The sequence below is a fragment of the Heptranchias perlo genome, chromosome 10, assembly GCF_035084215.1.
Source record: "Heptranchias perlo isolate sHepPer1 chromosome 10, sHepPer1.hap1, whole genome shotgun sequence".
Lineage (NCBI taxonomy): Eukaryota > Metazoa > Chordata > Chondrichthyes > Hexanchiformes > Hexanchidae > Heptranchias > Heptranchias perlo.
This window is the reverse complement of record NC_090334.1, coordinates 55835426-55850361: the sequence shown is the minus strand read 5'-3', so window position 1 is coordinate 55850361 and position 14936 is coordinate 55835426. Positions and strand designations below refer to the sequence as shown.

At 39.1% G+C, this 14936-nt stretch overlaps 1 long non-coding RNA gene across 3 annotated transcripts in view; it reads right to left on the bottom strand.

Moving 5' to 3' along the window:
* Window positions 1–14936, bottom strand: part of LOC137326587 (uncharacterized) — a 233538-nt gene that overhangs the window by 22305 nt on the left and 196297 nt on the right. The window contains exon 5 of one of the 3 annotated variants that reach the window (XR_010964225.1): window positions 1756–2002. The exons of the other annotated variants lie outside the window; for them this stretch is intronic. This is a non-coding gene — a long non-coding RNA (uncharacterized lncRNA). Of the gene's footprint in view, window positions 1–1755; window positions 2003–14936 lie in introns of those variants that run through there. 3 annotated transcript variants of the gene reach the window in all.

Sequence of the window (14936 nt, the reverse complement as noted above, 5' to 3'; positions counted from 1 at the left end):
CACTGTTGTTCACAATTTACATAAACGATTTGGACTTGGGAATCAGAAGTACAATTTCAAAATTTGCGGACGACACCAAATTGGGAGGTGTAATTAATACTAAAGAAGAATGCGACAAAATGCAAGAAGACATTAATAAATTTGCAGAATGGGCCCGTAATTGGCAAATGAATTTCAATATAGGTAAGTGTGAGGTGGTACATTTTGGTAGGAGGCCACATACTCATTGGAAAATAAGAGTCTAAATGGGGTGGAGGAGCAAGTGGGTCCAGGGGTTCAGATACACAAATCACTAAAAGTAGCGGCACAGGTTATTAAAGCCATAAAAAAAAGGCAAACCAAGCACTGGGGTTCATTTCTAGAGGGATAGAATTGAAAAGCAGAGAAGTTATGTTAAACTTGTATAGAATTTCTATATCCTATACTTATCAAGAAAGACTGAACAGGCTGGGGCTATTTTCTCTAGAAAAGAGAAGGCTGAGGGGTGACCTGATGGAGGTGTTTAAGATAATGAAAGGGTTCAATAGGGTAAACGTAGACAAAATGCTTCCACTTGTGGGGGAGTCTAAAACTAGACGTCATAAATATAATGTTGGTCACCAATAAATCCAATACGGAATTCAAGAGAAATCTCTTTACCCAAGGACTGGTAAGAATGTAGAATGCACTACCATAAGGAGTAGTTGAGGCAAATAGCATAGATGCATTTGAGGGGAAGCTAGATAAGTAAATGAGAGAGAAAGGAATAGAAGGATATGCTGATAATGTTAGATGAAGGGGGGGTGGGAGGAGGCTCATGTGAAGCTTAAGCGCCTGCATAGACCAGTTGGGCCGAAAAGCCTGCTTCTGTGCTGTAGACTCACTGTAACTCGATGTACTTGAAAAAGGAAAATTTGAAGGGATATAGGGAATGGGCAGGAGAGTGGACTAATTGGATAGCTCTTTAATGAGCCGGCACAGACGCGATGGGCCAAATGGCCTCCTTCTGTGCTGTATGATTCTATGAATACAAGTGCCATGTTTAACCGTCTGCATTTAAAATCAAAATTCTTCCGTAGTTTGTCTAATTATGTTAAATCATCACTATATTCTTTCCTAACAATCACATTAATTAGCTCACCTGATAGCTACAGCAAAAGGCAGCCCTATTTCACTAAAATGTGGACTTATTTAGTTAATTGTTAATTAATTATTCCTGGCCAGGCACTGTGGGTCATTTTGACTTTGGGCGATATTGTAAAACGGGTGATATGGATTCAGCCGCCCGTTATACATCTCTTCTGATTTTCATTTCCATTGACTTAATCTGCAGCTGAATCGATATCGCCCAATTTACACTATATAAAAAAGGAAAGACTTGCATTTACATAACGCCTTTCACGACCTCAGGATATCCCAAGGCATTTTACAGCCAATTAAGTACTTTTGAAGCGTAGTCATGGTTATAGTGTAGGAAACCATTATCACTATCACCCAAAGTCAAAATTACCCCCAGTATGATTAGTTCATCCTTTGAGTACTACTGTAGAATCTCTGATGTAAAGCAAATGAGAAAGTAAAAAAGTGACATTCCCCTGGCGTGTGACACATTTACATTACTACACAGTAAAACACAACTATCACTAAGATCAATCAAAGCTAAATAACAAAGGTGGTGCACATCATCCAAAATATATTCCAATCAAATGAAAACTATTAGGCACTATGACAGCAATTTTCAAGTATGTCTTCATCTCTGAAGGGTACTGCCTAGAATTATATAATTGTACATTCTTCTCACATCCGTTTATGTTCAGTGAATGCCAAGATAGTCCCAGGTTAAAAAACATAGAGGACAGCGAGGAAGCCTTCATTATCTCAAAAATGTCTTTTCAGGAGTAATGATGCAAGAAAAGTTCAGACATATCTGCAGGTAATGGTTGTGATCTTCAAGAAATTAAATCAATCTTGTAGTCTAATGAATGCATGCTTCCTTTGTGTTCATATGGCTCATATCTTCCTGCTGCAGATGTAAATAGCTATGGTGAGTCTCACTTGAATGAAGTTAGCATACCTTTTCTTTCAGACATAAGTTTAGATCATTTAAATATATAAATTGATGTGAGCAATAGTTTATTGAATTCAAACTTCTTACTATCCCAGCCTTTCTTATTCTACTTTGACAAATGCAGATGATGTAAACTGGTGCTTCCATATACAAGATTTACCAATGCATTTCTAACATCAATCCATCTTCACTGCATTAATGTGTAAACACATCCAATTTTCCCCAAAGTAGAGGAGCTATAGTCCAACCAAAGGGATTAATTCCTTTACCTGATTTCAATTTTCAGACAAAATGGCAGTTCTTTACATCAAGCAGCAGGTGATGTTAACCGGCAATAGATTAAGTGGCTTTGGTCAAGGAACATGACAATCTCATGACTGGGAGTGTTATCTAATAAATCATCCTGACTCTTATCAGTATAACATATTGACTCTATTTTCCTTGCCTCCCCCCCCCCCCCCACCTCTGCGCTAATCAGGCAAAGAGTACCCGAAGTTCACTCCGCCTGACCTAACCCAAACCCATTAGTACTTGCAGGTTAAAGTCATTAGTTAGGTCCAAGAGACCCAGGCACAGGACAAGGGCTGAAAATTCAGCTGCTGCTGCTTTAGGTTGATTTCAGGGCCTTCTGGTTGATTTCAAAAAACGGTGGCCTGACGGCCTCTAGCCCCTCTAAACGGACACCAGCCTGGCATTCATGAAGGAAAATCAATCAGGAGACCATGGAGTGCCAATTTGACTCAATGGTAGCCTCTGAGTCAGATGGTCATGGATTTAAGCCCCACTCCAGAGATTTGACCACATAATCTAGGCTGAAATTTTAGTGCAGTACTGAAAGAGTGCTACCTTGTCAGAGGTTCCATCTTTTGGATGAGATGTTAAACTGAGGCCTAGCCTGCGTGATGAGGTGGGCATTAACGATCTCCTGGCACTATTTGAAGAAGAGTAGGGGAGGTGCCCTGGGCAACATTTATCCCTCAACAAACACCAAAAACAAATTAATTGATCATCTACCTTATTTTTGTTTGTGGTTCCTTGCTGTGTATAAGTTGGCTGCCATGTTTGCCTACATAACAGTAACTACAGTTCAAAAAATAATTCATTGGCTGTAAAATACCTTGCGATAAGGCACGATATGTTTTTACTTATGGGGAAGTCCAAAAACAAGCGGTCATAAATATAAAATAGTCTCTAATAAATCCAATAGGGAATTCAGTAGAAACTTCTTTACCCAAAGAGTGGTAAGAATGTGGAACACGCTACCACAAGGAGTAGTTGAGGCAAATAGCATGGATATATTTAAGGGGAAGCTAGATGAGCACATGAGGGAGAAAGGAATAAAAGGGTATCGATAGGGTTAGATGAAATAGAGATGGAGGAGGCTCGTGTGGAGCATAAATGCTGTCATAGACCAGTTGAGCTGAATGGCCTGTTTTTGTGCTGTAGTTTCGATGTAACTATATAAATGTAACTTCTTTCTTTTCTTACCTCATTTATGCGTCTGCTCAGAGTGTAGCCTCTGCCCTGCTGCCCCCAAGGATCCCCAGTGAATCCTTGAGCCATGTAAAGAGAGTGGAGACCTGGCGTTATTGGTGTCTGCTTTGTGTCTGAGAACTGACTGTTCCCCAGGCGCAACGCAGAGTGAAATCTGCCCCATTATCTTACTCAAGTTTCTGCAGGCTGATGGTTAAAGTTTTCTAAGCCATGTGTGTACTTGCGTGACACCTTAGAAAGGGAACTGCATAGTCAATTTCATTGGTTAGGTCACCTGAAGTGAAATTCTCTTTATGGTAGTTTAAGCAAGAATACATTTACAAAATAGGAGAATAGGTCAAAAGTTCACAGGGCTTTTGAGAAAGTTTCCAGATTCTGTAGGTCCTGGAAGTTTTTAGAGAGATTAAGAAAGTGTTCATAGCTTGAGTTTCTAAGCTAAACAAATAGTCAACAGAGAAGTGTGATAGTGCGTGCCAATTAGGTAAATTAGTTAAAAGCCACTGAAGAAAGAAGACAATAATGACAACTCACCACAGACATGTTCCTGATGATCCAAGAGCCTCACAGAAGAGAGGAACACTGTCTTACATCACAGCTGGTTGGCTACTCGAGGAGAGATTGTATGATTTTATACCATGTTAGCAAATAAAAACTGTTAACCGTCGAGACCTACTAGTGATACACCAAATATAGACTGCGAACTTAAACTCATTAATGTCTACTGTAATTTTGGACATCAAACATAGTTCTAATGTACTATCACTAAATTGAGACCCAGTTCATGCTGAGACTCTGTGAAACTTAGAATTGAGTTACTGTTGGGCTTATGGTGATTTAGATTGTCAATTTCTATTAAAAACCACCTTACCTTTACTGTAAGCACCAATAATTAATCTTATGATTGGATTGATGGTATCCTTGCAAATGTAGCTAAATGAAATAGTGTAAGTAATGTATCTCTGTGTCCACCTTAGTTTTTGATGCCTCAACAAGTAAGAGTTAAATTGCATTTGATTTGGCGCTGTGCTGCTGCTTTTGGCCACTAATTGATTTCTCTTCCACAAAGTTATGTTGGACATTCTGAGCCAAGCCAATTTAGGCATCATATTTAAAATTCTAGACATAAAACGGAAGATCTTGATCCAATACTCTGAGGTAGATACTTGAAGGTGGAGGGAGAAAGATTCCTCTTAGATCCTTCCATTGATGTGGGTTACTTATTAGGGTTTTTCAACACAATATTCCTAACACTTTGGGAATGTTGCATGGAATTAATGTTCTTCTATCCTACACCAATAAACTATTACTTCAGTTGGTTGATGAAAAATAAAATATTTATAATGTTTTCTGTGGAATATAATGCATTATGGAGAGGAATTGTGAGATTTTCTGTTTTGGGGAAGGGGGCAGCTGGTTTCAAACTCTACTAATCTCAGGTATTTTTGATAATAAAGGTGAATGTAGGGAAACACAGCAGGCAATTTACACACAGCAAGATCCCACAAACAATCACTTAGAAAGGCACAGAGTTATCAAGGGCAGTCACTAAGAAAGCCACAAAGTAATCAAGGACAGTCAGCATGGATTTGTTAAGGGAAGGTCGTGTCTGACTAACTTGATTGAATTTTTTGAGGAGGTAACAAGGAGGGTAGATGAGGGTGGTGCAATTGATGTAGTCTACATGGATTTTAGCAAGGCTTTTGACAAGGTCCCACATGGCAGACTGGTCAAAAAAGTACAAGTCCATGGGATCCAAGGGAAGGTGGCAAATTGGATCCAAAATTGGCTCAGTGGCAGGAAGCAAAGGTTAATGGCCGACGGGTGTTTTTGTGACTGGAAGGATGTTTCCAGTGGGGTTCCGTCGGTCTCAGTACTCCCTTGCTTTTTATGGTATATATTAATGATTTGGACTTAAATGTAGGCGGCATGATTAAGAAGTTTGCAGATGATACAAAAATTGGCCGTGTGGTTGATAGTGAGAAGGAAAGCTGTAGCCTGCAGGAAAATATCAATGGACTGGTCAGGTGGGCAGAAAAGTGGCAAATGGAATTCAATCCAGAGAAGTGTGAGGTAATGCATTTGGGGAGGGCAAACAAGGCATGGAAATACACAATAAATGTGAGGATACTGAGGGGTGTAGAGGAAGTGAGGGACCTTGGAGTGCTTGTCCACAAATCCCTGAAGGTAGCAGGACAGGTAGATAAGGTGGTCAAGAAGGCATATGGAATACTTTCCTTTATTAGCCGAGGCATAGAATATAAGAGCAGGGAGGTTTTGCTGGAACTGTATAAAACATTAGTTAGGCCACAGCTTGAGTACTGCGTACAGTTCTGGTCGCCACATTACAGGAAAGATGTGATTGCACTAGAGAGGGTACAGAGGAGATTTACGAGAATGTTGCCAGGACCGGAGAATTTTAGCTATGAGGAAAGATTGGATAGGCTGGGGTTATTTTGATTGGAACAGAGGAGGCTGAGGGGTGATTTAATTGAGGTGTACAAAATTATGAGGGGGCCTAGATAGTGTGGATAGGAAAGACCTATTTCCCTTAGCAGAGAGGTCAATATCAGGGGGCATAGATTTAAAGTGATTCGTAGAAGGATTAGAGGGGAGCTGAGGAAGAATGTTTTCACCCAGAGGGTGGTGGGGGTCTGGAACTCATAGCCTGAAAGGGTGGTAGAGGCAGAAACTCTCAAATCATTTAAAAAGCACCTGGATATGCACCTGAAGAGCCGTAACCTACATGGCTATGCACCAAGTGCTGGAAAGTGGGATTAGGCTGGGTGGCACATTTGCAGCCGGCACAGACATGATGGACCGAATGGCCTCCTTCTGCGCCGTAAATTTTCTATGATTCTAAGAATAATGAGATAAATAGCCAGACAATCTGTTTTTAGTGATGTTGGCTGAGTGATAAATGGTTGTCAGGACATCGAGAGAACTCCCCAGCTCTTCTTCAAATACTGCCATGGGAATTTTTGTGTCCACCTAAGAAGGCAGATGGGACCTCAGATTAAAGCCTTATCTGAAAGACGGCACTTCAGACAGTGCAGCACGAAGTGTCAGCCTAGATTTTGTACTCAAGTGGAGTTTAAACCCACGACCTTCTAACTCAGAGATGAGAGTGTTACCTTTGAGTCAAAGGGAAATCTCTGTAGGATATGGACATTGATTCCAACTCAAAGTCATCCAAAGTGAAATAATTATAAATTTAAAAACTTTTCCCAAATTATTTTTAACTACAACATATTATATCAAACATATAAATGTTGTGCAAAATCAGTTATGTGCTAAAAGTGTGATTTTTCACCATAAAACAGATTGTAAGTTGTGCATTCAAAACTCCCAACTCTGGTGCCCATATTAAATCCACAACAGACTTAAAGAACTAAAGCTTAGTTCCTCAGTGGGGACAGCCATCTGGAACTTTATTTCTGCTTCTTACTTTCTGACATGCTGTGCAGTATCATTTGGCACATGCACAGAAAAGGAAGATTAGAGATTAGGCAAGGACTAACATTTTTGCTGAATAATTTTCAGGTTTAACATATGGGTAGAAACACATTTTTCACTGTATCATAATTGCTGGACGAATGGATGTTGGAAAAATATTAACATGTTCAGAATGATCCTTATTTGCACAATGTGATAGCTGCAGGTTACAATAGCCTCGATAAAGGAAGCTATAGTAGGTTCAAGGAAATTCATGGCAGCAGCCTACATAAAGGCTCCCCTGGCTCCACAGTACTCCTGACACCTGCTGACAGTCACAATTGGCCCACCTGCTGTTGTCCTCCCCCTCCCCCCAGGACTTACCTAATGGCCACTGGCGGCATGGCAGATGGCTCGAAATTTTATTCATCCATTGGTCGAGCTGCCTGTGGAGGCGCGACAGGCGCTGTTGGCTCGCCATGAATGACAACGGAGAACCGTTTAGATGAGGCCACAGGACCAATTTCTTGTGATCCTTGGGCATATGTCTATAGGCACAGGGAACATTCCCTGCACCCATTTGCAGCTTTGAAAATGGCCTAAAGGAATTTCTAGGCCTATGTGGACTTTAAGTAATAAATGTATGTAATGTTAATTTAAGTTTAAATAAGAAGTTGTAGTTAATGTTAATTGGACAAAAATTATTAAAGGAATTGACTATCAATGTTTAGAGGAAAAAACTTGATCTATGGACCATTATCACTATAGTTTTCTTCATTTTGATTTCACTTCTAACTTATGATAACTTCTCAGGAGTACAATGATCATCTAAACTCATTTTGCCTTATTTACATTTCTCTCCCTTCTCATTTTAACCCATCAGAACTTATTTACCTATTAAATCTGCTATGCAATTAAATGCTTTTTCCTCCACCAGAAACATCAATATAGCACTAATGAAAAACATTGCATCTTGGGAGTTTGGCATCGCAGCAAAATGTATTCATTGGATGTGTTCTTAGTTACCAAGTCCCAGAGTTAATAGAGGGGTACTGGAATTTCTGGCTGACGGAAACAGCCCTCTCCTCAGAATCAATATGTTGCTAAACAATGTAAAGAATAGATAAGAACATAAGAAATAGGAGCAGGAGTAGGCCTTCAGCCCCTCGAGTCTGCTCCGCCATTCAATAAGATCATGGCTGATCTTCTAGCTCAACTCCACTTTCCCGCCCTATCCCCATATCCCTCGATTCCCTTAGTCTCCAAATATCCATTGATCGCAGTCTTGAATATACTCAACGACTGAGCATCCACAATCCTCTGGGGTAGAGAATTCCAAAGATTCACAATCCTCTGAGTAAAGAAATTTTTCCTCATCTTGGTCCTAAATGGCCGACCCCTTATCTTAAAACTATGACCTCTAGTTCTAGAGTCTCCAGCCAGGGGAAACAGCCTCTCAGCATCTACCCTGTCAAGTCCTCTAAGAATTTTATATGTTTCAATGAGATCACCTCTCATTCTTCTAAACTCTAGAGACTCTCTTCATAGGACAACCCTCTCATCCCAGGAATCAACCTAATGAACCTTCGTTGCACCCCCTCTAAGGCAAGTATATCCTTCCTTAAGTAAGGAGACCAAAACTGTACACAGTACTCCAGGTGTGGTCTCACCAGACCCCTTGGTTTAAACTCTTCAAACTTAGTATTATTGAAAACATCATAATAGAATCACAATTCCCAATAGTTATTGATATTATTGATCTTATAACTAATATAATCAGGAGGGGTGGGGAGAATGCATTGGCCCTGATTTGAGGGCCTCAGCTCAGTGGGAACAGAGCAATAAGTGCCTCAAAAATCACAGCAGTGAACTCATTCCTGCTCCCGATCGCACACACCCACCCCACCCCCCCACCCCGCCACAAGGATGGCCCAGGCAGCCACCAGAAGCAGGTGGAAGCCTCATTATAATTTTCAAATCACGATCCTCTCATGTCAATCGGACCCCAATGCTATTTTCACTTGAAATGGCCATTGGAAGTGCTTCTTAAAGGGGAACTCACCTGCAAGTACTCAGATCATTGGAATTTGTTTGGAAATAACCTGGCTTGATTATACAGACATTTTGAACTTGTCTTCACTGCTTCTCTTTATTCATTCAATCTCAGGATGTGGGCGCCACTGGTAAGGTCGGCATTTGTTGCCCATCTCCAGTTGTCCTGATTTTGATACAACTGAATGGTTTTAGGACCACTTTAGAGGTTAGTTAAGAGTCAGCCATGTTGGTGTGGAACTGGAGTCACAAACAAAGTTGCCAAAAGTTGCCAACAATTTCCAACAATGTGACTTTTTAATGGTTTACCCAACTGCCATGAAACAACATTACCACCCATGTGTTAGCTCATAGTGCCTTTCTTAAGTGATCTTTTTGCTAATCTGGTGCACCTATGAAGCGCATCCCCCAGTGGCTTCAGCATGGGTGGTGTAATGCTACCGATGCACAGATGACGACCCTTGAGATGCTCGTGGTCAGCGACCTCGAAAGTTTCAGACCAGATCTGCAGCATCTCGGCTACTGCCGAGGCAGTCTCGCCCAAATGGCTTTGTGAGCACCATGGAGGGCATTGGTTGAGGGGGTGGCTAGGGAGCAGATGTCTTGTTATCCTGAAAAACGGCAGCATGTGCCATTCAATTGTGCCTCTGCTACTCCCATGGTGCTAGGGCTCACACTTTCACTGGTCTGCAGAAGACTGTAGGAGATGTAAGACGTGATTTAAGCCCCTATCAATGCGCCCCTTTTGAAGGCGGTAGAGATGATGGAGCCCAGATACAGAATGGCATGTTTGAGCTTTGTTCAATGCTACAAGAGCTGGTGACACTGACTCCTGTACAGAGGACCGAACTGCAGGGTTCTAATAAAATCAATGGACCTTAATTTTTGTATTTTAAGTGGGCCTGCCACCTGACTCGAGAAGGTGCTCCCCTCACCCAGAGTTAAGCCCAAGATAAAACAATGGTAGGAACGGGGCAGTAAGTCATTCCCCACAATTTTCTGAGTGCTACTGTCCCATTTCTGCTGGGCAGGAGGCCTCAAAATCAAAACAAGATTCCTTGTCAAACACTCTGTGTTATGTACATTGTGGAGAAATTCACTTTGAAGCATCAAAGCTGTTTCAACAACTTTTGAACCTTCTGGCATGGTTTTGAAAGTGTCCTGAGTGCTCATTAAACCAGCGTTAGATGTTGTCCAATGTTTCAGTGACAGAAAAAGATACAGAAAGAGAGAGTACAGCATCACAAGACTGATCAGAAAGAGATACAGAAAGAGAGAGAATACAGCATCACAGGACTGAGCAGAAAAAGGTACAGAAAGAGAGAGAGTACAGCATCACAAGACTAAGCAGTAAGAAGAAAGTGCAGGAAAAAGGGATGTAAACACTTCAGGTTTCATTTTGAAACAAGAGTAGTATTTACATAAGGAGACAGGAATGAGAAAAAACACATATTGCCCTTCCAAATGTTGCCATCATTAATAAACAAGTTCAGCAAGTTGCCCACATACCATTTTCATTGCCAATCAGCCTTGGTATCAATATTGTATGTCCCAATTCAAGCTGAACTAGGAAACTGTCCAGTCAGGTTATCCAAAAGATAACTACACAGGAAGATTTTCAAGTAATACTGCTTACAATTCTAATATTTTACAATGACTAGAAATGTATTTATTTGAAAAATATACAAACCCAAAGTCTAATTCACAAGGTTGTTTTGTACAAAATGTTAAAGTTTAGTTGAAGTTTCAATCTGGTTAAAATTATATTATTGAAAGACTGCTTGGAAGATTATGGTTTAACTGCTCCTTTGTTTATATTTTATGAAACACAAATTACAGTAATTTACGCATCACCCTGCCATTCTTCCCATAGAACAATCGAAGATTTTTGTATTATAATAAGTATCAGAAGAGTAAAGTATCCTTTTAAAACAGATCTCAATGTGATTATTTGCATGCAAAAGGTTCTTAGACTATAGAATGAATCGCCACAAGTGGCTTTCGCACTTGGGTCAATCACAACTTTTAGATAAACACTCGAACAAGGAAAATATTAAAGGGTACAGGGAAAGAGTGGGGAAATAGGGTTTCAATAGTTATCTTCGATATGGAGCTAGCATCAGCATAGGCACAAAGATCAAATGACCTCCTTCTCTACTGAAATTTCCATGACTCCTTTAGATTATCTGATCATGCTGTATTCAGAAGCTAGTCGCATTGGTGACAGGACTATGATCTTGATCATTGTCCTTCTTAATACACTGCACTGCCCACTGTGCCAAATTTAACTGAGGGATTTTGCCTGACCATTTCCCATTCTGCTAGAAAACTAGTTTTTAACCTCACTAGCTAAGCTCATTTCCTTTACCCATCATATTAGTGTCTGCAGCAGTTCCCATGAATATATCATAACAAGTTAATGCATGCAACATAGCAAATAAATGTTCATCTTTAGTAAGTCTCCTGCACCCCTTTTACGCCATCAGCATAATAAAGATCAATTTTTGAGAGAAATGTTATTTAAGGTAAATCAGCACAGACAAATAAGGATAAGATTAAGATGCCACACGAGGACAAGCTAACTACTTAGACGTGTACTATTTATCTCACTATAGGAAAACTAAGTCACCATATAATAACTTGCTCCATTTATACCAAAAGCCCAAAGTGAACACAAGTCAAGGCATTCATTTGGGGATCCGTGTTTTACCCAAGTACATAAGCTTAGAAGTTAGGGATAAAAATGTTAATTCCATAGTGTCAATACAATTCATAACCAGAGCATATCATTCAATATGAGAGCTTAAAAATTTATGACTCCCACTGATTTCAATCTTTACTCAATTACCTAAATTCAGATTTACAGAGTCATTCTTGCAACCTTTGCATTTTGAGAAGATGAAAGAAAACCAGGGAACCAAACAAATTATTGTGATAATAATTTGAGGTTTAAAAGTAACTGAAAGTATTATGATGAAATTGATCAAGAACGTTGTCCAAAGCTAGATGAATGACATTATCATGATTACAGAGATCATTATTTATATTATTTTAGTAACCCTATCAAACCATGAATTTTCACAGCAGCTAACCAATTAAATTGCTCTGCCACTAGTGCAGATTACTTGGCCCAGGTATTAGCAATTCTATTCTACTACAGAAATTGGAAATAAAAAACAATAGTCTATTTTATTAGGTATCTTTCTCAACACAAAATCTGTCAGCTGTTCCCATATTAAATATTTGAATGCAAGATTTCTTCTGGGCAGCAATAGTAACCACAGCTTATTCAAGTGTTTTAGTATTAATACATACAAAACAAACATTATTTTCTCCACAGCGAAAACTGCCTAACCCTCAGAATATTTGTCGCACAATGTTGCCAGCTCTTCAAGTAGGCTCCAGGTCCTAAAGAAGCTTGTGGGTTTCTTTATTCTAGTCAACTGGACTCATGTCGGAGGCTGCTTCTCAGCATTAAAACGAGGGAAAAGAACCATGAACTCAACATTCTAATTCTAGTCAATTGAGATGATCCAAATATGCTTATGCCGTGCACTTCATGACCGCAAACATTAGTGCCTGTCATCACTATTTCTCCATAACGTTTTATGTCAACATTTACAATGTAAAATGCTGTATCAACATTTATAATAGCAATTTGTATTAAACAGTTGCTTGTCACGGTGTAATTTCATGCTTCTGGTCACGAGGTGGCACTTTGGCACATTTGCCCACAATCACCCACCATATTTTCTCCTTTTTTAAATTTTTACAGTTTTAGAGTTTGCTTGGAGGTTTTAAAGTTTTAACTATTTACATTTTGGGCCTTCTATTTCTGTTTCAGCCTCCCGTTCCCATTTCAGGTCACAATCTTGCTTGCTGTTACACCGTCAGACCAGTGCATGATGCCTCCTATCTATCGGCTCCAGCCTACCCGCCAATTTCTCCATTCGCCTCTCAGCTCCCGTAAGCTCTCAAGCCACCTCTTTCATCTCCGTCAGTACTTCCCATCACCTTCACTGATCACCTCCGCGCTCCCATGCAACCTCAGGCTTCTTCTTTCGTCTTCAACTGTAAACTGCCGCTTTAATTTGGAAAGCATAATGAACGCTTAATTTATGATGACAAATCTATACAAAGCATTGATTAGGTCACTGTTGGAATACCGTACGTAGTTTTATACACCCTAATATAGAAAGAATATTGAACCCATGGAGAAGATGCAATGTAGAGTCAGTAAAATAGCAGGGAGGAGAGGATATAGTTAGGTTGACAGCATTCATTATAGACTGTTTCTTTACATTATATTCTGAAACGATAATCTTGACACTCTTGAAAAACTATGGCAGCATCCACTGTAGCACTAAAGTAAAATATTATTTTCATTGGTTGATGAATTAGTAAAAGGGGGCATTAATTTAGGATTAGTACTAGAAACATAAAGAGGAATGTTAGAATGAAGTTTTTTCACACCAATGGTTATTAGAATATGGAATAAGCTAATGCAAGTGGCTACTGAAGTAAATTCAATCACAACATTTAACACCTGAAGAAAACAAATCAAGTATACAAAGAAAAAACAGGAAAATGGGAACTAGAACAGATACAGTGAAAGTAGCAGTGGTATATGGACCAGATGGCCTCCTTCATCCTTAAGTTTCTATGAATTTATATTTTTTAATACTTTTATTGAACTAATCACTTTTCCAATCAGATTCTTCATGCTCAAGTTCAGAAAAATAGATCAACATTTCAAAATAAAATTTAAAGAGACACTCTACGTAGAGGCAATGCTTTGAAGTGGCTCTGTGTCCTTCACTTTCATTTTCCAGAAAGTTCTATCAATTATGCTATGGCTTTATCCCCTGAATCCTCATCTCCTTATTAAATGGTTGTAGAAGGTTCTTTGCATTTCACCAATTAATTCATGAATATAGTGAATAGAGTTCCATCCTTACATGATGAAAAATCTTATATACACATTGGAAAGAATACAGAGAAGTGTAACAAGACTGATGAAGTGTAAAGAGGATGAGCTATGAGGAAAGATTAGAGGAGCTCAACCTCTACTGTCTAGAAAGGTAGCAATTAAAGGGGAACATAATGGAACGATAAACCATTAACTTTAAAGTAAACTAGGAAATCGGAACATAAATGGAGTTTAATGAAAAGTCAATAAGTTAATTTAAAACAGATATTAGGACGTCCTTCATTACTCAAGAGAGTACTAAATGTTTGGAATAATCTGCCAAGTCAGGTATGCCAAAAAATTTGGTATATTAAAAATACAGTGAAATGCAAAGATGAGAAAATCAGTGAACTAGAGGGATGAATTTTGATGCACCAGATAACAACTTTCTTATTTCCGTCTATGTAATATGTATTACTGTCTCTTTAACTATACAATACAATATATCTTAATTATTGTAGTTGGTTTGTAAAAGTTGTAAATTGCTAAAAATTGTAAATTGCTAAAAATTGGAGTTGCATCATCATCAATGAATTCTAAATGTTCCATAAAAGACGGTAGTTTCTCATATAGATTTGTGACTAAGCATCTTTCTTGCAAACAAAGATATTCTAAACCCCACAAAAAATATGGCTTAACTAAAATTATGTGTTTCCACCCAAAAAATGATGGAAAACTATTATTGGGCTATTCAATCTGTTCTCCAACATAGCAATAACTACTTGCCTTTAACATAGTAAAATGTCTAAAGGCACGACACTGAAACAAAAAAGGATGGGCAGAGAAGGAAAAAGCTAAGTGAGGTGGTTAAAAGCAGAGATAAAGAGGTAGATTTTGAGGATGACTTTGAAGGTAAGGAGAGAGGTAGCAAGGCTGAGGCACTTGGAGATAAAACTTAAAGCTTAATTATTAATTTGATTGGTAACTTTCTACTTGGGCAGT